This window comes from Pseudonaja textilis, chromosome 2 (genome assembly GCF_049901715.1).
Source record: "Pseudonaja textilis isolate UNSWEBS1 chromosome 2, rPseTex1.2, whole genome shotgun sequence".
NCBI classification, from domain to species: domain Eukaryota; kingdom Metazoa; phylum Chordata; class Lepidosauria; order Squamata; family Elapidae; genus Pseudonaja; species Pseudonaja textilis.
In genome coordinates, this window is record NC_141991.1 from 183,942,894 (window position 1) to 183,968,275 (window position 25,382).

The 25,382-nt window shown below is 37.2% G+C and overlaps 1 long non-coding RNA gene across 2 annotated transcripts in view; it reads right to left on the reverse strand.

Moving 5' to 3' along the window:
* Window positions 1-7,493: 7,493 nt before the first annotated feature.
* The window catches only part of LOC148127272 (uncharacterized), a 35,764-nt gene continuing 17,875 nt past the window's right edge, over window positions 7,494-25,382 (reverse strand). The window contains exons 2-4 of one of the 2 annotated variants that reach the window (XR_015742150.1): window positions 10,032-11,012; window positions 8,879-9,044; window positions 7,494-8,739 (exon numbers count right to left, since the gene is read on the reverse strand). This is a non-coding gene — a long non-coding RNA (uncharacterized LOC148127272). Of the gene's footprint in view, window positions 9,045-10,031; window positions 11,013-25,382 lie in introns of both variants that reach the window. The other variant, XR_015742149.1, reaches the window with a different exon arrangement.

Sequence of the window (25,382 nt, forward strand, 5' to 3'; positions counted from 1 at the left end):
TAGTTCCAGGGCCTTGGTCTACTTAGTCGTGACCAGGAACACCTGGAATGAGTTACTCTTCAATTATGTTTCCCTGATCCAATCCATTTGTAATATCAAAATAAATTAGAACTTTAACAGCTTCTGTATATTTAGGTAGAGACAGAATTGTATGTGATCAACATATTTATTTATTTATTTTGTCAAGTGATTATAAGATAGCAGGTATAAGTATATACATAGTTATGAATACATGAAATGGATGCATATAAGAAAAATAAAAGACACAATAAAAGAAACAATAGGACAGGGACGGTAGGCACATTGGTGCACTTATGCACACCCCCTATGCATGACATAGAACCCGAGAATTTCAGAAAATGCTGCAGCACTTTTAAACTGTAGGAGAGCCAGTTTAAAAATGTGAAGCGTGCAAACCAGCATCTGCATTTTCTTTGTCCCTCTATCCTGGCCATTTTTTACAGAGGCAAGGTTGAGAAAGCATTTTAACAAACTGCATCTCTGTTTGGTTTGGTGGCAGCAGTGCCTCAGACAGAAAATCCATTCAGAGCGTGGTAAGGACAACCAAGAAGATTATAGGAAGCTCGCTTCCTGTTATTCAGGATACTGCTTATAAGCGTTATATGCTTAAAGAGCTCAAAGCATTGTTAGAGACCCCACACATCCACTTCATGGTCTGCTTCTGTTGCTGCCATCTGGGAGAAGGTTTCAAAGTATTTTTAGGAGGACTTCCAAATTCTGTAACAGCTTTGTTCCCTAGGCCCGTGATGGCGAACCTATGCCACACATGCCATTTCCCCCAGTCCGCGACAGTCCGAAAGAGCCCCACTGCACATGAGCGTGTGCCACTGCCACCCGACAGCTGATTGTCGGGTATCTGGTGTGCATGCGCAGGGGGTGAAAGTGCGCAGGAGACATGCGTGCATGCACACAGATGCGCAGTGCACTCTGGGGGTTGCAGGCGCATGCTAAGACTGCAGGTGCAGGGGGTGTGGGGAGGGGCAGCACACATTGCCTTCAGCATGGGAGCCGAAAAAGGTTTGCCACCACTGCCCTAGGCCATTGGTCTAGTATACTCGCAAATGTATATGTAAATGTAAACGTATACATCCGAACTAGACTGTTGTTTCTCTGTGTCATATATGTGGGTAGGTGCATAATTTTGGATTTATTTATTTATCTTGTCATGTTTATGTAGTGTATATTAGAGGTGGACAATAAAGTTATTCTAAAGTCTAAGTCTATAGTTTAAGGAGTACCATATTAAACAAGATCTCTCCAAATTATAATTTAAATGCTGTTAGGCAATGATTGTGATTCTTCGTGATTTTATATGAGATTGTAAAAAAAGCATATTTTGTGTACCAGTTAATAAAAATGGAATCCCACAGTACAAAGGAGATGGGTGGGTTTAGGAAGTATTTGAAGTAAAAAAAAAAAATTCTTCTTAGTATAGTCATTCATCTATACTTTAATGCAACACTCTTTAGTGTTAAAACTCTTTAGTGTTAAATTTACAGTAAGTTATAATGTGGCTTGGTTTTGGTTTACAACAATGTGTGTAACTATCCTTTGGAATTTGTCAGTAGTGATTCATGGCTTAGCCTAATGTGTGAACCAGGCCACTATGACTTCCACAAGCCATAACCTAGTGCTATGTGTGAAAATGTAGAATTCCACTCATATATAGCAAGGCAATTGACAGAATGATGCAGTGTATTAAATATGTATCTGGGGGAGGTGGCCTTTCTCTTTTAATGAGGAGAGGTTAGTACTTTAAGGTCCAGAGCAGTATTCCTTTTATACCTCAATTGCAGATGCCACATCTGCAGAAGTGCTCAAGGCCAGGAAAGCCAGCTGTATTGTGGGAATTGGTTCACAGATTGTAGTGGGTTTTTGTTTTCTTTAGCTAACAAGCAATTCCATGGAAATGCCTTGATAATCAGGGGAATTACATTAAAGGAAACAGTATAGAAAGAAATCCTGTCTGCTTAAACTGTTTTTAGATCTAAATTACATAGCACCTCATTGCTCTTAACCCTGATAATAGATCTCTTGAATGGCATCTTCTCTGATTCCAAAATGATATGAACAATTTACATACTGAACATAAAGGTCAAGAAGTAAGACACATTGTGTAGTTTGTATAATTTTACAATTAAAAACTTTTTTCTTGTTTGGTTTTTTTCTTTCAATTACTGAAAATATGAACAATTTGGGGTTATGGGTTTTTTCAGCTCTTTCATCTCACTATAGCACAAACATGCTCTGATGATATATTTTTAAGCCAAACTCCATGATATTGTTTTCGTACATAGTCAATAAATAAAACTGGATTAAGCTATTTGTAACTATCAGTGCTAAAGAAATTCTCCCCTTAAGCCAGTGTAGTTCAAGGGCAGCCCCAAAGCATATCAGATCTGTTAAGTTTTGTCATTAAGTTTTGTAACAAAGACAGCTGAATGGTGAATTGAAATGAGTAGTATAGGCAGTCCAGGACTTCTCAATGGGGACGTCACATTTCATACTGCACAGTCCTATTGACTCAAGGTTGAATGGGTAGCATCTTAGTGCAGTATGTTTGAAATAGATAGATAAACAAAGGAATCATGAGCTACCAATTAGTAGTCCCTAGCTTACAATATTTTATTACTGTGGCTCCCAGCCAAAAGGAATGGCTGATATGCTTATGGATAAATCCAGAGGTGCCCACTGAGTTCCTATACCCCATGATAATCGATAGATGGGGAGACAGATAGACTCATGTGTATACAAAGTAAGAAACCAGAATGTACAAAGCACACATTTCCATGTTTATCTCCAGGAACACTTCTAGTCCAGAAGTGGATCTCATATCTTTTTTGGAAAATAAAAATGGAGCATAGCTGTAGACCAGTGTTTTATTTGGAAGTATACAAAAAAGAGACAGAAGTAAATAAGGATCTTATGGTACACTCCTTGATGCTTCCTTCAGTTTGATGTGGAGCAGTGGTGGGATTCAAATTTTTTTACTACCGGTTCTGTGGGCGTAGCTTGGTGGGCATTGAGTGGCTTGGTAGGCATGGCAGGGGAAGGATACTGTAAAATCCCCATTCCCTCCCCACTCCTGGGGGAAGGTTACTGCAAAATCTCCATTCCCTCCCCACCCCACTAATCTGCTTTCCAGCTCCGTTCTCCTGTGCAGGGCAACAATTCTCCAGCTGGGACTTGGGAGGCAGAGAATAGATGGGGGTGGGGCCAGTCAGAGGTGGTATATTCCAGTTTTCTGAACTACTCAAATTTTCCGTACCGGTTCTCCAGAACTGGTCAGAACCTGCTGAATACCACCTCTGATGTTGAGCCATTGAAGTACACTTGTCTGTAGTTATGTAATGCAGTGTAGACCAACCAAGATCTTCCATGAGATCCCAAGATCTTCTCTTTTTAAGATCTTATGGGAGACTTAATTAAATTGCCTTGCTGAAGTTAAGGTACACTATGTCTGCTACAGTCAACAAAAATTGACATTCTTTTAAAAAAGGAGATTAGCTTGACCTGACTTATTCTTGATAAACCCATGCTGTCTCCTGCCAAGTATTGCATTCTTTTCTAAACTCTTACGAACAAGTCTGCTTAATAATCTATTTCACAGTTTTGCCCAGTGTCAACATAAGGCTAACTAAGTGCTTTTTAATGTCTTTTTTGGAAATAGGAACAATATTTTCCCTTCTCAGTTCTCCTGGCACTACATCCATCTTCCATGATTTCTAAAAGAACACAGAAAAATGCTTCAATATAACATCCACTCAGCTATAATTTGTCTAGTCTGAGGAAGAAAACAAGCAATACAGGGATTGAGAAGATCTGTGCCATTGCTATCACTTCTTACTATCCTACCATCTTCAAGCAGAAAGAACACTCCCTTTTCCAAATTTCAGCTGACAGGACGGATCTGCACTGCCAGGTTGCCCATTTGGAGAGAGGCAAAATAATAACTGTTTCTGGATAGCAAGACTGGACAATATAGTCAGTGGTTTCTATTTTGCATTGTGAACCAATGGGTTGAATAAAAAAAAAATGCAAGTTTACCAAGGCAGCAGTGAAACAGTTTTCCTCTCATATCAATTTACTGACATGAGTGTCAGATAGAAAGGATGAATGATTCTCCTTATTTCTCTTCATTTTTGAAAAGCTACAGTCAAAAACAAAAAGGAAAAGGTAGGAGGAGGCAAAGAACATATCATCATTTCTGTTCTTTGCATATAGTCTCCATTCAAATTGAGATGAAATTTGGCTATTAAATGAAAGAAAGGAAAAGGAATATAAGTGTGTAAGGAAAGATTTCTGTCACTTTCTGGTGAGCCTGAATTCTTTTTATATATACTTTGGTTTTTCTGACTTCCTTTCTACAGATATTAATTATTGGTTGGCATGTTTAATTGTTCCTCATACAATTTATCCCGCAGATGCCTTTTCTTAATTGCTTTTCACTCCTTCTAGGGTCTCATCTTTATTTGTATCATAGTGATCAGAATTGGATATAATATTCCAAGTGTGGGCTCACTAGTGCAATAGAAAGTGGTTCTATCATTTCTTGTGATCTAAGTCAGCAGTCGCCAATCTTTGCGGCTTGGCGATCCGGCTAGCGGGGAAGAGGGGAACCAGACGACACAAGCAGTAGACTGCCATGAGTGCATGCCTGTGCCTGCATAGCTCCACTCACGCAAGAGAGAAGAGAAGCCTTTGGGGCACGGTTTTGCGCACCTTCGGGCTTTTTAGCACCAAAAGCAAAGGGACAGAAGGCCTGAAGCAGCACGCGATTGCTCTCCCAAAGCCTTTGGTCCCTTTGTAAAAGCTTTTGTTGCAGAGAAGAGAAGCCTTTGGGGGCGCAGTCTTGTGCTTCTTCAGACTCACCAAGATTGCTCGATGCTCCAGAAGCAGATCAGGTGTCCTGCGCAGGTGGCCTTTGTGAGTTAATGAAGCTGAACAGAGTGTACTCATCCCACTCAGCTTACGCTCTCACTGCAAGTGGTGGGCTGGCATGCTTGGCCGCACAATTCCACTCACACAAGAGAGTAGAGAGTTCTTTGGGGAGCCGCTCACCCCAAACCACACCTCTTGTGCGGCCTGGTTCTGAATAGGCCACGGTTCTGTGGGTTGGGGACCCCTGATCTAAGCGATAAAGGCAATGTTCCTGTGGAATTGGTTTCCTGATGTGGTCTACCTGGATGTACAGATATCAGATGAAACCGCCACTCTAAATCTAGAAGGCATTGTATAATCAACTCCTTAGGCTTGTCCCTGTCCAATATATCTAAATTGGAAAGGAGTAGGCTGTACAATATCTCTGGTTGAGGGTTTTCTTCCAGTGAGATGCAAATTATCCTTCAGAATGAGATATGTGAAACCTAATAGGGCCCAGTTAAGTATATGACAGTCTCTGATATGCCTTCTTGGTGACTGTACCCTCTTCTATTTTCTGTATAGGTTACTTTTATCTTAGTTCAGTTCCCATGCAGCCACAATAGTGCCCTAAACTCACCCTTTCCCCCACCTTATTTCCTTATTGGAATGGTACGTGATTTTATTTCCAGTATTTTACTTCTGAGTGCCCATAGTTGTTTTTCATCCGTGGAAGTTACATTACTGCTTATCGAGTGTACATTTACTAATAGAATACCCTCCAAATCTTTTCATCTTCTTTTCACTTGTTTTACACTAATACTGTTTGATAGGTTCCAGACATAATTAAGCTGGTTTGAGAGTTAGTCTCTCCATCTATATTCTTTAATGATGCTTCTCGCATTTGAATCCTGTTGTGAACCTTCTTAATTATAACAGGCCATTTATAAAGCTCTCTTCAATGCACCAACAAAGAATATTTTTGTTTTCCTATCATCGTGCTACTCTTACCTAAGAATGACTGGAAAACTACTTTAAATTGCTGTTTCTCATTTGTTAACAGTTCTGAGCTGGGGGAATATATAAAAGGGAACGTGTACATTACATTCCTGGGTGGTACTTTGCTGTCAGCCCTACTTGAACTCTGTGTGGAGCCTGAACTCCATCATCACAGTGGGACTTACATGACTCAGTCCTGTGAGGTAGGGCAAATTTTTATTGGCAGCCACGTAAAGGAGAACTGTTTCAACTTTCCCATCCTACTGTGGCTGAGCTTAGATAGAGTTAACAGAATGAGATCCATGCAACTGTTGATTCAAGTGTTTAAGCTACTCTGGACTGCTTCAAAAATACAATATGTCTTATACATGTACTTATTAGGGTGTTAACACTTCAAAAGGAATCTTAAAACTCGAGTCACACCAAACATATGTAAATAACTTCAACATACAGGACTTCCATAAATATACCACAGTAGAGGTCAAGGAGAATGGATAATTTGAGGGAGGGTGATATTTAGGCCTCCCAGTGACAGATGTTAAAAAGCACGGGCCCTTGGCCAAATCTCGGTAGGTCTTCCATACACTCGAAAGGCCCCCATGTTGTTATGTCAAGGATCTTGTTGACTGAAATGGGGCTGCGGCGCTAATCTATTTAATTTGGAAGCATCCCTTAATTGTCAGGTCAGCAACAGATTAAGTGAAGTTTGACTTTAAGCTACAAATATGAGTAGAGATTTGGTCAAAATGTCAAAATTAAGTTAGGCAGTTTGGATTCACAAACAAAACAGTTTGCCAAAATAGGGCGCAGAGCCTGTCAAACTGAATAGGCTTTTTTTTTTTATTCACAAAGGCTAAAGTAATATTTCCACATGGTTTTAGATTTCTAATTGAAGTCTTTCACAGAGTGAATTTTCAGTTATGGTGTGTGACCAAATAAAGAATTCCCGATTATGGTAATAAAGAAGTAGTTTGTAGAAATAATACTAGGAATCACTAGTTTATTTTAAAACCTGATGATAGGAATAAATGAAATAAAATAAAAGTACAATTACATGATCATTTCATAAAATATATAATATCCATTACTATTATATTACTTATATTAGTCCCAAACCAAGTGTTAGGGTTAGCACGAATCCAGCCTCCATTTACAGTTGCAGAAGAATCTTTAGAGATAATTCCTCACTGTGCCTTTCTAAAGCTCAATGCTTGGATTTCTTTCCTTCTAATCTAATGGCTACCAGCATCTCCAGAGCAATGACTCATATTTTAAAAAATGGTATTTGAGCACAGATTAAATATCCCACTTGGGATTTGGCGGAAGGACCACCTGCCTTTCCATGAAACTTTCCACTTGTTAAACTACTCAGATTGCCTCTGTAGATTAGATCCATTGTGACTAAAAGCTGGTCTTTTCATTGGGTTGCCCTGCTTATAATCATCTCGCAAGAGATGATTACTTGATATATTCTTTTTTTGTCCTAATTTCTTTATTCACATGAATTATTTAAAATGATGCCTTGGTTGGAATTTACTGTCAGTGTTATTTTATTTAACAAAACTATTCTTTACCTTGATTTACATTCATTATGCTATCATTACACAAAAATAGTTATTTCAAAGAACAGAATAGATGTCCGAATAAATTTAAAACAAAATCACAGGAGTCAAACTTTGGGGATTAATTCAAAGGTATGCCTCAGCTTATCTGAAGTATAGAAAATGTTATAAATACACCAGACTTTAAAAGTTGGGGGCAAAATATTCGTATTTTCTTAGGAAACAAGAAGGAGGGACTGTAAAATAAAGCTTATAAGCACAGATAGTAATATTTTTCTTGCAAACCATTCCTAGCAATTCAGTGCAAATTACAATTCCTTTAAATCATTGGTGTTTCCAGTTGTAAACGGCCAAATTCTGATGTTCTACTTGGATTGAATGGGGTTCTGCACAAGACTAAAAGAGGAAAAAAAATGCCTTGAATGCAACAGAGTCTTCCATAGCAATTTTTTTGTGGTACAGCAAAAAGGACAGGTTTGATGACTGATATTCAAAAGCCACCCTCCTAGGGGAGGAGAGGGCGTTTATTCTCATGACAACTTGTCAAACTTTATATGTCTGAGGGGCAGGTTGCAGAAGTTCTAGGAGCTGGGTTTTTTTTAAAAAAACTAACACTTTCCACAGCCTGAAAAAGTTTGAAACCCATTGCCTTAGACGATAACATTTAGAAGAATGCTAATTTGGTGGTAAAGGAGCACATAACAGTAGTAAGTTGAATGGGTCGCTAGTAGAATACAATATAGTTCTATTTTAATATTTGTTTAATATTTTGCCTAGACAAATTACTAAGTGTTCTTTATGGCGTAGACAAAACAAACCATAGATGAAAAGGGAATCTTCATTTCTATTAAACAACTGATAAGTGCATGGAAAAAAGCTTGTGCTTCACTATGGCAACTAAGTGAATAATTCAAAATACTGGATAATTCACAATGGATTTTGAATATAACACTGAATATAATTCAAAAATTAGCAACGTGCTGAATTATGCTGCCCAATTCTGGAACTTATCACGCTGAAATATGTTCCACTGTGTCCTCAAGATAAGGTTACAGTTGGAGACAGTGCTACTTCTATGTATCTTCAGAAGGCCAAATAGGATAATAATGAATGACCGCTTGTAATACTTGCTGCCCCTATTACCAAAATAAAAAATAAAAAAAATCTGTACCGGAACTGCAGACAGAAAAGATCATAAACTATGGTATGCGCTGCAGGAATTATTTTCTAAAAAAATATTTTTCACCTTGTCATAAAGTTCTCGGGATGCTCTTTTCTTCAGAAGTTGATACTGTTCCTGAGACAAAAACTATCATTATTAAGAGCAATTATTCTAATGCTGAGAAAACAAAAAGATCAATGAAATGCAGAACAAATGAGGACATTTTAAAGGGTTTTTTTTTTCTTTGTTTGAGTTAACATTCATAATCATTTACCAGCTGTTGCAGCCTTAACACTCTGGCAAGACCCAGTATTAACACCTTCAGGGCCCACTTGAAAGAATGTAGCCTGCTTCTCTCAGCTGTGTACAAGGCTGGTCCAGCAACCTTTACATCTCTCGCAATGCGGAGCAATGCGCTGTCAGTGGATCACTATGGGAAACTACAATGGAACAAATAAAAAGACTTAATACAGATTGAAATACTGCACTTTGCAACCCCAAAATAAGCATTTTAACATGTAGTGGTAGGTGAGGGATGAGGGGGCTCACTTGAAGACCCTTTGCCTCCAAACACCAGGTCAGTAGCAGATAACAGTGCACAACATAAGCACATGCTTGAAGTCATGCATGTAGGGAAATCCATTTTTCCCCCCAGTATTTGACTTTGCCGGATTATTACCCATGTTTTGCCTTTCAGAACATGCAGAAGTGTCTTGCTTTTTTTTTTTTTTTTTAGCATATGCACATGTCCATTTAACATCATTTAGGCATCTATCATCGATTCCTAGCAAATTAAAGATAAGCTTCCTTTGGTCTAATGCAGGGCTGTCAAACTCCTGGCCTGCGGGCTGGATGCGAAGGGGGGAAATAGTTCTGATACATCATGTGACGCTGCTGTGACATGAGTTTGACACCCCTGGTCTAATCCATCAGTACACTAATACAGGTAGTCCTTGACTTACAACAGTACATTTAGTGGCCGTTCAGCACTGAAAAAAGTGACTTATGACTGTTTTTCAGTTACCAGTCACGTGATCAAAATTCAGATGCTTGGCAACTGGTTCCTACTTTTAACAGTTGCAGCGATCTGGGGTCATGTGATCATTTTTTGCAATCATCTGACAAACAAAGTCAATGGCCAAATTCATTTAACAACCAGGTTACTAATTTATCAACTGCAGTGATTCACTTAACAATTGTGGCAAGAAGGATTGTAAAATGGGGCAAAACTCACTTAGAAAATTCTCACTTAACAACATACATTTTGGGCTCAATTGTGGTGGTAAGTTGAGGACTACCTGTATATCATTACAAGAGCAAAATGCTGTATACGGTGGTGCAGTGTTTTAGATTGGACTCCAAAAAGTTGCTTTGGAGTGTGAGGATGTGAATATAGCAGCTGTCTGCAACTCTGTAAGATAACTTACGATGTTTCCAGAGATGTAAACCATCCTGGGAATAAGGTTGGTATCCCTCTGTGCCAATATAGTGCTTCAGTCTGTGCCTTTGCAGGTTCTGAAACACCTTTCTGAAATTGAAACTAAAACATATAGTTGTACAGGGATTTATTTCTTCCATCACCATTCCCTAAATAACTCATTCATGATAACGTTTTATGACTTGCAACTGTACTATAATAGATACACAATTAAACATTATTATTATGGACATTGTGTTTTCTTAAATCATTACGAATTAATTTTCCTACTTCAGAACAGATTATTGTAGGCAAAAAAGTGAAAACTATGCAGAGCAAAGTAAACGGTGTCTCTAACAATGTCATGAGACAGACCAATCAAAATTCATTGTGAGTCACACATGGAATTGTGGACTATCACTGATTTGCAAATGAGAACTTCACAGTGATGTGCTCTTAGACCAAAGACTGCCTGCCTTACCAAAAATCAATCAGTCCTTCAACACAGAACATTCCTTTTTTCCAAAAGAGATTTTACTTGAGCAGCAAATTCATATTCCTGATTTCTTATCTACCACTTACATCTCCCTTTTGGGTTCTCCTTTTAGGCTAAATGCTTAATTAGCCCTAAATTCTCTTGTTTCGTGGTTCTACTTCTTGGCTCTGTACTGTCAGTTATTTTACCCCGAGACAGAATAACACACCAGAAATATGAATTCAAAGCCATATTCCATATATTCCTTTGTTTATTTAACATACTTCTTTATTAGTTTAATTAGCAAAAGTCACAAAACGCAGCTCATACAACATATAGCCAACATTGCAACACCTTAAAAGTGAGAAAGTTCTTCCAAAATAATACGCTAAATGATGTGGAATCCTAGGAAAAACAAAACAACTCTTTCAAGGAAATAGTAGGACAAATAAATGGGTCCTCCAATTCTTCAAATTTTGTAGTTTGATGAAGTCCAGATGTTCAGACATTTTCTACCTGGAGGAATCAAGGATATAAGTTAAAAAAAATTAAGATGCTAACATAAAGGTGACGCCACCATTTTTAAGTTCCATGCAATACATATTAAAGAGGGCACTACAATAATTGTACTCGATGCCTTGACTTTTTTGACTTACTGCTACAGATGTTCTTGTCCATATACCCAAGTTTACCCTTACAAAGTTCTATATTGTTCATAAATCAAGAAGCATTCAAAGGAGGGCAAGAAAAAAAACCAATTTCAGTTCTTGATCTTCAAGATCAGGTAGGATGATATGGGTGAAAAATGATCCAGATAACCTGATCCTAAACAGTTAAAGAGAGGAAGGTGGACAGGCACATTGAAATGGACTTGGAAATGAATCTAGTAATCATGACAACTATCATGGCAGTGTGGGTGTCACTCCCATCAACACTTAGGCAACATTTAAGCAGATTAGTTGCCTAAACTGAATCTGAATCAATCAACCCAAACCCAAATCAATCAGATTTGGGCTACAGAAATCCAAGACTATCATAGATGGCAACAAGGAGATCCAGAAAATAAATTCTTTTTTGTGATCATCCAGAGTTTGGCAGCTAGGACATGGTAGTTGGTCCTGGGTGTCACACTGAAACTTATTCCATCCTTAACCCATTAATTAAAGACAAACTATGGGCCTGATATCCCAAGAGAAGTCTTTTTCTCCCCCGGAAATTGATAAAATTACTTTAGGCTATAATCTTCATTAACGGATTTTATACAATATACAAAAACTAAATAAAGAAAGAATGATTTACAAAATAAAATTCCTAATAAAAATCTATTAATTTCCTCCTAAATTGGAGCTGTAATAAATGTTAAAACTATGCTGAGACATACTTATAGAGAAAAAATGGTAAATTGTCAGATCAGGGGGAAAAAATCAAATGTAATCTTGGAAATATAAGAAAAGTATAATTCATGCCATTATATAGGTTTGACACAATTTGTGTGGGTTTAGGGCGGACTGTCAATATAAGCCTTAATTAGATTGCCCTTTGTTGCTTTAAATCAAGGTTCTTCACATTATTTAAACATAGTGTCTCCATTTAATATTCAGAATGTCAAAATAAATAACATTAGGATTAGTAGAAAAATAAATTAATTCTGTTAGACTTCAAACCTTAAAATACTCAAACAATTTTAATTTTATTTTTGTTTACGGGCACGAATATATTCTCCAAATCCAGATGATTTTAATATAACAGTGAGGTTCATAATTCTATAATTATTTAGTCCCTGTTTTATTTATAGGATTGAAAATCTATACATACTTTTATTAAGAGTCCCTCTAAAATACAGAGCTCCTATCTCTGTGGTTTGATTTTTTATATTATGGCAGACTACAACTCACTTCAACATAAGTATCCATAGTTCAATTAATTATTTTCTTAAATGCACAAATTAAGGAAAATAATATGGATAATAATATGTTCATAATATGGATTTATGAACTCCGCAACACTTATTAATCATTGTTTTGACATTTAGTCAGAATATGCTTCCTGTAGCAGTGTCACAAGAGAGTTAAGAGAACTGCCAAAAGAATAATGGATAAATTATTATCTATTCAATTCAAATTCAATCCTGTGGTTTTTTTTTACAATTATTTTAAAGAAGTAAGTCCATCCTTATCAGTTAATATTAATCATCCTAAAATCTTCACAAATATTTCCAGATGCAACTAAGCCATAACTTATTTATTACATAAATAAAAGTATGTACATAAATAAAAATATCTATTGTCACAGAAGTACATCAGTAAATATAGTGTACCACTTTAAAACAAAAAGACCTTTTAAGTAAATATGCCAAGTATCTTATATAGAATAGAGACTAATAACTGCAGTGTACTAACTGCATATTTTACAAAGACATAATGAGTTGTTAAAAAACTAGAAGCCCTAGTAATTATATAATGAAAAAGGCATCAAGATGTAAGACAGCAACCATTTTATATAGCTTCTGCTATGCAGAGGAGAGTTACCTGAACCTATATAGCCAAAATGGAAACATGTCGTCATTCTATTCTACCATGTCGCATGATTATTTCAACCCTGTTTATACCCTAGTTAATGAGTTTCTTCTAAGATGTGTTGCATATTTAGATCATATTACTGTTTACATAGTAATGATCATAAATGGATTATAAAACCATATTCTGGATTATAGCCAGCCATCATGTCAGTTTTCATTTATGTCACCATTTTTGAAAAATACCAAAGCATCTAGCCTGCATACATATGCACGAATGAATACAATTTTCAAGGTCGCATGTCAGTGTAACCACAAGCTAGAGAATTTTCTATAAACAAATGGAACTGAGATACTTTGTTTATTCCACAGGTACAAATTAAGATTAAAAACTTGCTTGATCAAATATTATGGAATGGAAAGGAGATTACTTTGTATTTATGTAGTGTAAGAAGAAAGGGAGGTATGGTACTGATATATTAGCAATAATAAAGACCATTTTTGTGATTATGAAAATGACTTTTAGGCTTTGTGCAAATGGTATAGCTGAGAACAACTAACTCACCTCAGTCTAAATCAGGACTGTCAAACTCCTGGCCCACAGGCCGGATGCGTCATGTGCTGGCCACGCCCACACCCGATTTAGCGAAAGGGGGAAAAGTCCCGATACATCATATGACACTACCATGATGGTGTGAATTTGACACCCCTGGTCTCTGGAGATTCTCAGTCATCCAGGTCATAGTTATCCCAAAGGTACAACTGGGCTTTGTTTTTCCTTGAAGTCCTTTCACTTCTCATCCAAGAAGCTTCTTCAGTTCTGACAGAATTGAAGAAGCTTCTTGGATGAGAAGCAAAACGTCTTCAAGGAAAAACAAAGCTTAGTTGTCTTTTGAAAAAGCACCTTTGGGACAAAGTGGGGCCATGAACTACAACAAAGGAGACTAGGGCTCATCTGTGTGTTCCACTTGCCCACCACATCTTGAGGACTACCTAGTAGCATTTTTTCCTTAGGACAGGAATGCACAATGTACTCAATTCAACTCCTGCTGAGTGCAAAGGTAACCTTTGTCTATATTTTCTCTCCACATCAAAAGTAGCTCCCCCCCCAACTTCTGCCAGCACAAGCAGTGCTGTGCGGTCTGTCTGCTGTGCTTCATTTGGTTGTAGCATCAATTGGCTACTGTGTACTTTGGTAGAAACACTGCCTTTCTTCTAGTTAGCAGTTATCGCCCTGCATTGGTTTCATCCTGGGCTGCCATCTCCTTCTGACGTGACCTTCCCAGGCAGAGCAGGGAAACACAGCCGATAAAAACAACAACCTGGGTCAATAGATATGGTGAAATGCTGAGATGAACTCTTTCCTTTCTCCAAAATCACTTACAGATTTACCCATGGAATTGTCTCTGTTCTTCCTTCAGGGTGAAATATTGATCCATGTACAATTAATCTGATGTGCTTTTTTAAAATGTAAGCCCTACTAACTCATTTTTTAAAAAAATTTCCTGGGAAAGGGGAAGAGAAGGGACTGTCCATCCATCTTCCCAAGATGCTTTTGTTTTGAAATATTATAATAGATAGTATGAAACTTCCTTCCCAATAATAAATCTTTCTTTTTCTTTTCCTCTTTTCCTCTTTTTCTCTTTCTTTATTTCTTTTTCCTTCCTTCCTTCCTTCCTTCCTTCCTTCCTTCCTTCCTTCTTTCTTTCTTTCTTTCTTTCTTTCTTTCTTTCTTTCTTTCTTTCTTTCTTTTTTTCTTTCTTTCTTTCTTCCTTCCTTCCTTCCCTTCCTTCCTTCCTTTCTTTCCTCCCTCCCTCCCTCCCTCCCTCTCCCTTCCTTCTTTCCTCCCTCCCCAGTTACCTCTTACCAGCAGCAGCCTTCCATCCTTCTGAAGTGGGTAAAATGGGGACCCAGATTGTTGGGGGCAATATGCTGACACTGTAAACCATTTAAAGTGGGCTGTATAGCACTGTGAAGCGGTATAGAAGTCTAAGTGCTGTTGCTATCGCTACAACGTCTGAGCGTCATGATTTCATTCCAGGGACCAAATTGTGACTGTTAAATGACAAAAGTTATTTCTACCGATCAAAGACCTCTTCATACATTTTTACTTTAAAATGTTCTACATTTTTCTATTGTCCTATTATAAACAGGTGTCAGGGCCAAGCCCTGGTACAAATCAAACTCTGACTTATACAATGAGTGTATTGCTGTCAGATTTATACCATTTGCATAATAGCTGTAAGATAGGGTTGTAATGAAAATACCATCATTCCATTTCTCAGTGGAATGCATTTGGCCTGGACAGCCAAGGAAGCAGAAAACATACCTTTCATATCACTTCTGTAAAGAACGTAAAGAGTTTTCATGTTCCTGGTGTTGGATTTTCAAATATCCAAAAAACAGGAGGAGAATAAACCTGATCTTTCAGTTTAATATAAGATCACGGCATAAAAGTAACCTTTTTTCTATTTTCTGTTATTTTGGGTAATAACCTAGACTGAAACTTAAAAGTTCTGGTAAAATTACTCATGAGCTTTTATAATTTATTATCAAATGTTCTTTGAGACTCAGAGCTGACTATTCTGTACTGAGCTCCGTGACATTTTTGCTCTGCAACAGATAAGAATAAATCAAGTAAGTTGAGAAGTTGCGTACATGAAAAATTCCTTGAGAAACTGCTGGAAGTTGTCAATAATACTTTTAAAAGTCACACCGCTAATCTGTGTAGGTGATTCATCAGCCAAGGTTCAAGCCTATCAAAAAATGGGATTATTTGGCAGATGTTTTTCTTGTGTGTTCCTAATGTTTCTGTCTTTTTTCTCATTCTATAAGCAAGTATTCACATTCATTATGAACAATAGTAGAAATAAAGAAAGAAAAATATTCCCCATAATAACTATAATAAAATCAAAAACTATGCCTTGGACTGTAGAGTAGCTGATTCTGGAAGCAGATTGTATTTTACTTTGGAACAGATTCTATTAAAATCAGTGGGATTTTTTTTTCTGGAATAAAGATACAGTACATGAAACTTCTTTCAGTCACCAAGCCATATTAGGTCATTTGCTTAAAAAAATAATATATATACATTATAAAATGTGGAAATTAATAATATCACATAACTGTGATAAAAAATGGGCAGAATCAGTAGAGAAACTATAATAAAGATGAAACAAAAGGTCATCAGAGAGATTAGATTTTTTTAAATCCACCCAGGAATTCTGCTTAAAATAGCATACCTTTCTTCTAAATAAAACAGGATTAATTGTAATAATCTGGATATATAAATTATTTAATAGTATTTGGATTACTAGTGATGTTTTTCATGGATTTATGTACCAGGAGAATATAGCATGTATACGTGTGTAAATGTTAATAAACAACAATTGAACCCCTCTGCAAATATACATGGGCTGTCTTCTGCATCTTAATTAAGTTACTTTTCCTCTTAGAATTTCATTTCTGTGTGAAGAAATAGCTGGTAACATTTCAGTTGTCAAATGTCCTCCATCTCAATAGAGACATCAAAGAGTTTGGGGCTTGTGTTGTTGTGTCTTAAAAAAAAAAACCCACTATGGTTCCAAGCCATATTATTATGTGTTCAGAACTCTGAAGGCCACACATTTCTCCAACAACAACATCTACAATTGGAATGCGGATTGAATACATATATGCAACCTAGTGAAAGTTATCATTTGCAAGCACATTTGCCTAACTACTGTGTAAAATGCAGGATTAAATACTTTCCCTTTCCCACTGGGTAAACAGCAACACCCTAGTCTGGCATGCTAAGACACAGAGGCCAGTCACATGTCCCAGCTGCAGATGCTAAATCTATGCCAAAAATTTATTCAATAATCTCGCTGTAACAGTAGGAAGCTCTGACCTGACCATATGATTTCGCTTCTCATTTCACCTCCTCCATTAATACTGCTTAGTTATTAGCTTAATAGTCAGTCATACTGTTCTTTGCAGAGATTATATGGATTAGGGGAGTGTTACAATAATAACTGAATCAAGAAATCAGAAGATTATAATATTGGGTGGGAAGTTTTCTGGCTTTCTAAAGTAACTCTGAGATTCTGAGGTTTAAATAATAGCCTTGATATACAGATAGTCTTCAACTTACCACCACAATGGAGCCCAAAATTTATGTTGCTAAGTGAGACAGTTAAGTAGTTTTTGCCCCATTTTACCACCTTTCTTCCAAAGTTGTTAAGTGAATCATTGCAATTGTTAAGTAAGCAACACGGCTGTCGAGTGAGCCTGGCTTGCCCATTGACTTTGCTTGTCAGAAGGTCACAAAAGGCGATCACATGACCCTTAGGGACACTGCAACCATCATAAATTTGAGTTGGTTGCCAAGCATCTGAATTTTGATCCCATGACCAGAGGTGGCATTCAGCAGGTTCTGACCAGTTCTGGAGAACTGTTCATGGAAATTTTGAGTAGTTTGGAGAACCGGCAAATACCGCCTCTGACTGGCCCCGCCCCCACCTATTCTCTGCCTCCCGAGTCCCAGCTGATCGGCTGGGTCTTCTTTGGTTGCCCTGCAGAGGAGAACCGAGCTGGAAAGCAGATTAGTGGGGTGGGGAGGGAATGGGATTTTGCAGTAGCCTTCCCTCAGGAGTGGGGAGGGAATGGAGTTTTTTACAGTATCCTTCCCCTGCCACGCCCACCAAGCCATGCCCACAGAACCGGTAGTAAAAATGTTTGAATCCCACCACTGCACATGACCAGGGGGATACTACAATGATTGTAAGTATGAAAAACGATCATGTCATTTTTTTCAGTGGCTTTGTAACTTTGAACGGTTATTGAACGAACTGCTGTAAGCCAAGGACTACCTATAGATCAAACGCTCAGGACCTGAGTTTGAATGATGAGGAATGATGCGCTGCTACTGTGAGAGCAAATCCATGTATTAACATTGTAATCCTCAACTATAAGAGTAACAGCACCAGCCTACACATGTCTTTTGAGCAGTAAGCCACTACTGGCTTCAGTTATACTTACTCCCAGATCAGTTGATATAGAATTCCAACATTGATCCCACGGATTTCATACGGACAAAGCCCAGCAGTTCTGTTTTATGTACATAATATTAAACATATGCATCTGATTCTCATCTTTTATGACAGATGATGCCCTGGGTACATACTAGAAAATGCTCATTTGATTACATAACACATCTTTCTCAAAAAAAAAAAAAAAAACCACCCAAAAACAAATAAGAAACAATACACAGTTCCTGTATTTGCTTAAAGAATACACTTGTGGACTGCTCTTCACCATTTGTTACAAAAATAAGCACAGTGGATATATCATTACTTTCGCCAGCTCTCTCAGATTCCAGGAAGCAGGAATGAAAACAATGAAAGCACACCTTAAAAAAAAAAAAGTAACCCCAGCATCAAAAGGTCTTGTTTATCGAAGTTAATCCCCTACATTTGATTGAAAATGAAATTAAACTCTATACTAATGTTTCTTTTAATTACTTTGCAGATCCATTACCCAGCAGCAGGCATGGTGTCCCTACAGAACAATAATGTTCAGAAGTCAAACAGGAAGACATCTTTCATTCTTTCTATTTTTGCTATTAATGATTGAGTATAGGTAGTATCTACAATTTGCAGATTATGTTTGGCTTACCCTAATATAATTCTTAACATACCATCATATGGAGATCTACTGATGAAAGTCCCACAAGCCCTGACTTTAAAGTAAGTTCCTATGAAATCAGTTTGACTCTATTTCATGTGAACAAGTTTCCTATGTAGAGCCAGAGTAAGGTTGGACTTAGTTTGTTGGATCAGGACCAAGGAAAGCTCTCTTCAGATCTCTACTAAACCATAAGACTTGTATTATTCTCAATTAGCCCCCATCTCTCAAGGAAATTTACATTACAAGATTGTGCAAAGAAAACCATGGGATAAGCTTACAGCTGGCCTTCTGAGCTTTTTTTTTAGAAAGTTGTGTTCAAAAGGTTTTGCTCTTTTTTAACCAGGTTATATCTACAATGCTGCTGAGCCCAAAAGCTTCAATCAGCTAACGGGGGCAAAATTTTACATGTAAATCTTTAATAGTTCTGATTCCATATGCAAGAATTATGCCATTGATATCATTTTGGTAAAGAGAATATACTTCCACAAGACACTTCGGCTGATTTTTCAAAAATCTGTTCTGTGTTTTGTTAAAAGCTCAGGCTGCTAGAATTGGAACAACTACAGTATTAAGATGGCAGCAAAGAGTCATAATTGGCTTTATTTCTTTGCTGCTATCAAGTGGTCATTTGGACTTTTGCAGCCCAAATCTAGTAGTCCTACTTAAAGAAATTGTTACTCCATTATATATTTCTAGAAAAATGTCGAACAAATTTGAATTTCTGATTTTTAAAGCATTCCCTATAGTGAAAAAGAATTAATTTTGACCTCAGGCCTGGACTAGCACATCTTCTACATTGTGATTGTTCCCACAGGACTATAGGTTGGAGGTTAGTTACTTTATCTCAAAGATATTCCATTTGGAAGAACAAAAGTACATTTCTTTATACAGTAGAGAAGAAACCAAGCCAAAACAAAGGAAAAATGCATGCTCCTCAACCAATCAGCAAAAAAAAAAAAAGGCTGAACAATAATGGTTCCCTTTCAGGCCACACACAGAGTTAACACTGTTTTTTTCATTTGAAAGGATTGTGCACTGAACTGGAGATTAAAAAATAAAGACAGCTTGAAACCGACCGTTTAGGCTACCTTTCAAAGTAACTAGAAAATTGCTCCAATTATCACTTTGAAAGTCTTGGATAGTGATTCTACTATTTCATTTTCATATGTTTAGTTCAAATTAGGGCTCATCTAGAACCATGACTTCAAGTATAAATTTGTTTGTTTATGTTTATATTCCACATTTCTTCCCCTTCCTGTTTTATCTTCCACACAATAAAATAAGTTCGGTTAAAGAATTGCATTTGGCTCAGAGTAGAAAGGAAATTACATGCTCAGTTTTCCAATCTTATGTTCCTTTCATGCACTGATCTCCTAAGGAAAAGAATAGCTAGCATAAAACAAATAGCACAGCATCATGTTAATGTGTAAATAGTGTAGTACGTTGAGTAAAGTCAAAATTTTTGACTTTCTGAATCTCTGAATTTTTGTAGAAAAAAATGGATTAAGATATAGTTTAGAGTAATACTCCATTTTGTGTGAGTACTGTATTTTACAAACCCACACCCTCCAATGTTAAAATTTAAAACTATACTGAATGAAACTCAACCTGCAAATTACAGCATTTATATACAGTACTTGTCCCTCTGTCAGGCCAGGGGATGTTGAGAAGAGCTGTGGCTAAATATGTAGCAATAAATTGCCAGGCTGACTTAACCAGGAGGTTAGGATTGTGCTAACTATTTCTTGTTTGTTTGTAATTGTGGCTAATTCTACACAGTCTGCTTGAGGATGAGCACATCCCCAAATGCATCTTACATTAGAGAGAGAAATCATACCGAGTGCTTAATTAAAACTGAGTTGCGTATCCAAACTAATACAGACAATATCAAGATATTTTAAAGTGAAAAAAAAAGGATGTACTGTCTGGGACAAATATATACCAAGTAGTCTGAAGCGACTTTTGTTGGAAGATTCCATAGTTGTATCTCCTTTATTCTGCTCAAAGGCTTCCATTAACAATTTCAGATGTCTGAGAAATATTCAATTTATGCGGACTCAGTAGCTGATCCTAAGCAGCCAACCAAATTAAACAGGGCAGTTCTAAGGTAAAATAAGGTTTAAAGAAGGGGCAACCAGCCAATGCAGAAACATAAAGTTTTGTACCTTTCATCTAGCTTTGATCTTGAACTTTGCCCAAACTCAACTGCAGTCTGGTGATTTCCAAATAAAAATAAGATTTCCCTATTTTTTTTAGCACGTGGAAAAGCCACAAGTCAGGAAGATACTGTATAAAATTTTGAAGGGGGAGGATCCTAAAAGATAAGAATGCATAGATCAACCCATAAACCAAGCAGTCTTACTAAAATCGTATAATTGTTGATGACTGTTGTACAAATTCAAAGGAGAAATTAATCTACAGAGCATTCAGGAATGTTCATGCAGCACCTGTAGAATTTTTTTAAAGCACCATCTTCTATTCCCAAGTTCACCTAGTTGCTGTGTTATCCTGGCAAAAGCCACAACTAGTTTAAGGAATTGTTGATGGGTAGGTATTACAAGCATGCCTATACAAACTCCGAAGTGCCTTTTCCCTTGTGCTCCAGAGAATTTCAGTCATAATAATTGTATCAAATGATAATAAAAGGATCGAGTTCACATATTAGGGGAAACTGTGGTTTGTTTTATTATGATTTGTTAAACAACAGCCTGTTTTTATTAAACAAATCATAGTTCACTCAAAGTAGCTGTGTTCACAGATTGAATAAAGCACAAAGTGCATTAAATCTTACTGCACTGTGTGATGTCAGCCAAATATATTTAAGCACTTTGTCAATTACTGTGGTTTTTTTTTTTTTTTTTGGATTCATTGCCTACAACAGTAGAAAGCAGTGTTCTTACTGAACAGGATAGGCATTGCATAGCTCCAGAATTAAAAGGACCAGAGAAACTTTTTTAAAAGTAATGTCTGGGGAAAAAAAAGAGAGCATATAAAATATCTCCTGTGAGTTAGACTTCCTCTGCCCATAACTGCTATGACAACATAAATAATGGACTTTTGTTATACTTTCCTGTGATATCAGATACAACCCCAATTAAAAATGAAAGAGTAACAGCAAAGAGAACAATTAAATTAATGTAGAAAGGAAGGAGGATGACTTTGATGAAGAGATGCAAGTTCTGTTGGACAAAGTAAAACAAGTTTTGAGTCCACAACGACCGATAAACATTGAAGCAGCTCAGACAAACACCTTCTTAGTTCACAAATCTGTAAGAAGGAGGTACAACACAATTAGACTTGCAAGAATCTGTTATCTTGGTGTGGTCTACCTAAGGGAACATTTATTGACTGATCAATTGGAGATGTATGTCCACTTTTAACAAAATTATTTTGTTAGGTAAAACGAAAACAAACTACAGGTAGTCCTCCAACTTAGGAGTGATGAGAAGATTTACAGTAATAGTAGTGCAGACTTTGTAATAGTTGAACAGGGTTGAGGGAATTATTTGTTTAGCAGAGTGATGGTGTTTGGGAAAAAACTGTTCTTGTGTCTAGTTGTTCTGGTATGCAATGCTCTGTAGCATCGTTTTGAGGGAAGGAGTTGAAACAGTTTCTGTCCGGGATGTGAGGGGTCTGTAAATATTTTCACAGCCCTCTTTTTGACTCATGCAGTATGCAGGTCCTCAATTGAAGGCAGGTGGGTAGTAATTGTTTTTTCTGCAGTCCCAATTACTCTCTGAAATCTGTTTCTGTCCTGTTGGCTTGCAGAACCAAACCAGACAGTTATAGAGGTGCCAATGACAGACACAATCATTCCTCTGTAGAACTGGATCAGCAGCTCATTGGGCACTTTGAGCTTCCTGAGTTGGCGCAGTCAACTTTTTTTTTCTATAACTAATCAAACACTTAATCCAGCAGAAGACATAATCCTTTGGAACAGCAGAAAGACTGTGGACTGAGTAAGAGAGACATACAGGTAGTCTTTGACTTACAGCAGGTCATTTAGTGACCATTTAAAGATATAACAGTACTGAAAAAAGTGACTTACAAGCATTTTCACATATGCAACCATTGTAGCATCCCCAAGGTCATGGATAAAAATTCAGACGCTTGACAACTGACTCATATTTATGATGGTTGCAGTGCTCCAAGATCATGCGATCACCTTTTGTGACCTGACAAGCAAAGTTAATAGAGATGCCAGACTCACTTAACAACCGTGTCACTAGCTTAACAACCGCAGTGATTCACTTAACAACTGTGACAAGAATGGTCGTAAAATGGGACAAAACAGCTGTCTTGTTTAGGAACAGAAATTTTGGGCTCAGTTGTGGTTGTAATTTGAGGATTATCTGTACTCTAATATCAAGCAATGATCAGGAACATTTTTCTCTATATTTAACACATATTTCCTGCTTAACTGTGCATCCCTACGCCAGATTTCTCTTATTGCTTGCAGAAACCGTAACATTATTCGTGGAGGCTAATAAGAGGACATTAATGAAATATAATGTGAGTTCATTTAAACCAGTGTCTTCATTTTATTTTAGTGCTGTGCAGCATCTTATGTGTCTTCATTTTATTTTTTATTTTAGTGCTGTGCAGCATCTTATGTAGCTTCCTGCTGAGAAGTGGATTTGTGTCATTTAATTCTTGAAATGTGTGAACTCGCTAACCTACTTCCCAACTCCTGGAAAGATTTTAAGGAATAGATAAACAACAACATGCACCTTCCTGCTGAGGGAAATTGGAGGAGAAGAGGGAATCACCACGGAATGAAGCCTCAATAGAGTGATAAAAATGCCACCACCGTTGGTAACACAAGGAGTCCTGGTAGAGATAATTAAAAGTCTGAAGAGGAAGCTGTCACACTGATAAGTAGAAGGAAAAAGAAGGAGCACCAGGGGACAAAGATCAAATAAAAGAAAACAATATTTTACCCTAATCCATTAAAATCAACAATTAAAAACCAATACATTCTTCCCAGTAGACACATAACTCAGCATGGTTTACTTATGCATGCAATACACATTGCGCTTATATAGCATTTTTCCAATGGGATTGCCAAGGTATTTCACAGATACTAATGATACTGTGCAATCTGTCTATTTTATATATTTGTGGTATACCAATATATAAATATATATTTGCTTATATATATGTGTGTGTATGTGTGTGTGTATGTGTATATAAATATATGTATATGTATGTATGTATATATATATATATATATATATAAACATAAACAAACGAGGATAATTATTGCATTTAGAAACAGCAAATGAACTGGGAGGCCATAGGTTCAGCCTATTGGGCAGAGAGTCCCAGGAATCCAGAAAAGCTTGCATGGAAATATTAGGGGTTAAAGTTGGTACCATTTGCATGCAGACGATACAGTGCCCCCCCCACCCCCTGGGTCTTTTTCTCTGACTTCCGCCCAGCTCCATCATTATAAACTAAAGCAGAAACATTAGATTGTTAAGGAACTCCCGGTCACACAGAGAGTTTGTCACTTGCATTACAAGTTGCATTACATAGAAGTTGCAGCCGTACGCTGGAGTTTCTGTTTAGGGATGCAAAGCTTGAACCGTGCAATCAGCTGTGTAAAAAATGTACCAAAATTGGGAGTGAGGCTTTTTAAAATGATACTTGAAGAGCCAGTAACTGTTGCTAATGCCAGAGCTAAATAGGATTTATGTATTTCCTAGACGATTCTCTTGTAGTGAAGGTCTAGTGAAAGAAGATACTAGGCAATATATCTTAATTTTCATTCAAAGGCTATTTCTACTGAGCATCCTAACCCACTAATGCACAGTGTAACTTCCTAAAAGAAATGATGGATTAGATATTAGAAAGAGACGTTTGCAGTATTGGGAGAATCACTTGTTCTGTAATATGTTCTTGAGAGGAATATTAACTGTATGCGCACAAAACTACGATCAACACAGACGGTAACACAAATTTTTAAGCATGTACGTTGATTTGTACCTGATGCTAAATTATAATGAGTACATGTACATGTTATACTGAGACCAAATAAGAAACAATATTCTGATCTAATATTTTATTTATTAAATATATTGGCCACCCAAATCCAGGACAGCCTACAAAATTAGAAAAGCAACATAAAAACAGCTGAATTTCTGTTGCTAAGCGAGACAGTGGTGAACTGAGTTTTGCCGCATTTTATGACTTTTCTTGCCATAGTTGTTAAGTGAATCACAAATTAGTAACCTGATTGTTAAGTACACCTGACACACTGACTTTGCTTGTCGAAAGGTGACGAAAAGTGATCCCATGATCCCAGGACACTGCAACTGTCATAAAAACAAGCCAGTTGTCAAGTATCCAGTTAGGCCCTGTAAGCACAAGAGAGTACTGATGTAGAATCGTGAGATCTAGTACACAAGGGCCTGGAGTGATAGGGGTTGTGTGAGCCTCTGTTCTTCGACCCTTGAGTCTGCTTTCCTTCCTTCTAAAGTCATTTAGGAAGACATCATGATTAGACAATAAGGTTTTAAATTGGACCAAATTTTGAGGTAGCATCGTGGTGTCATCTTAGAAGCACTAATCCTCTTTCACAGGATCTGAGTAGGACTCTAAGCTAGCTTCACCAGGACATCCCACAGCCAACATCATGGCAATGCTGTAACTATGACAGTGTTTATTATCTTTTTCTCTCCACTTATGCACTGTTTTATATG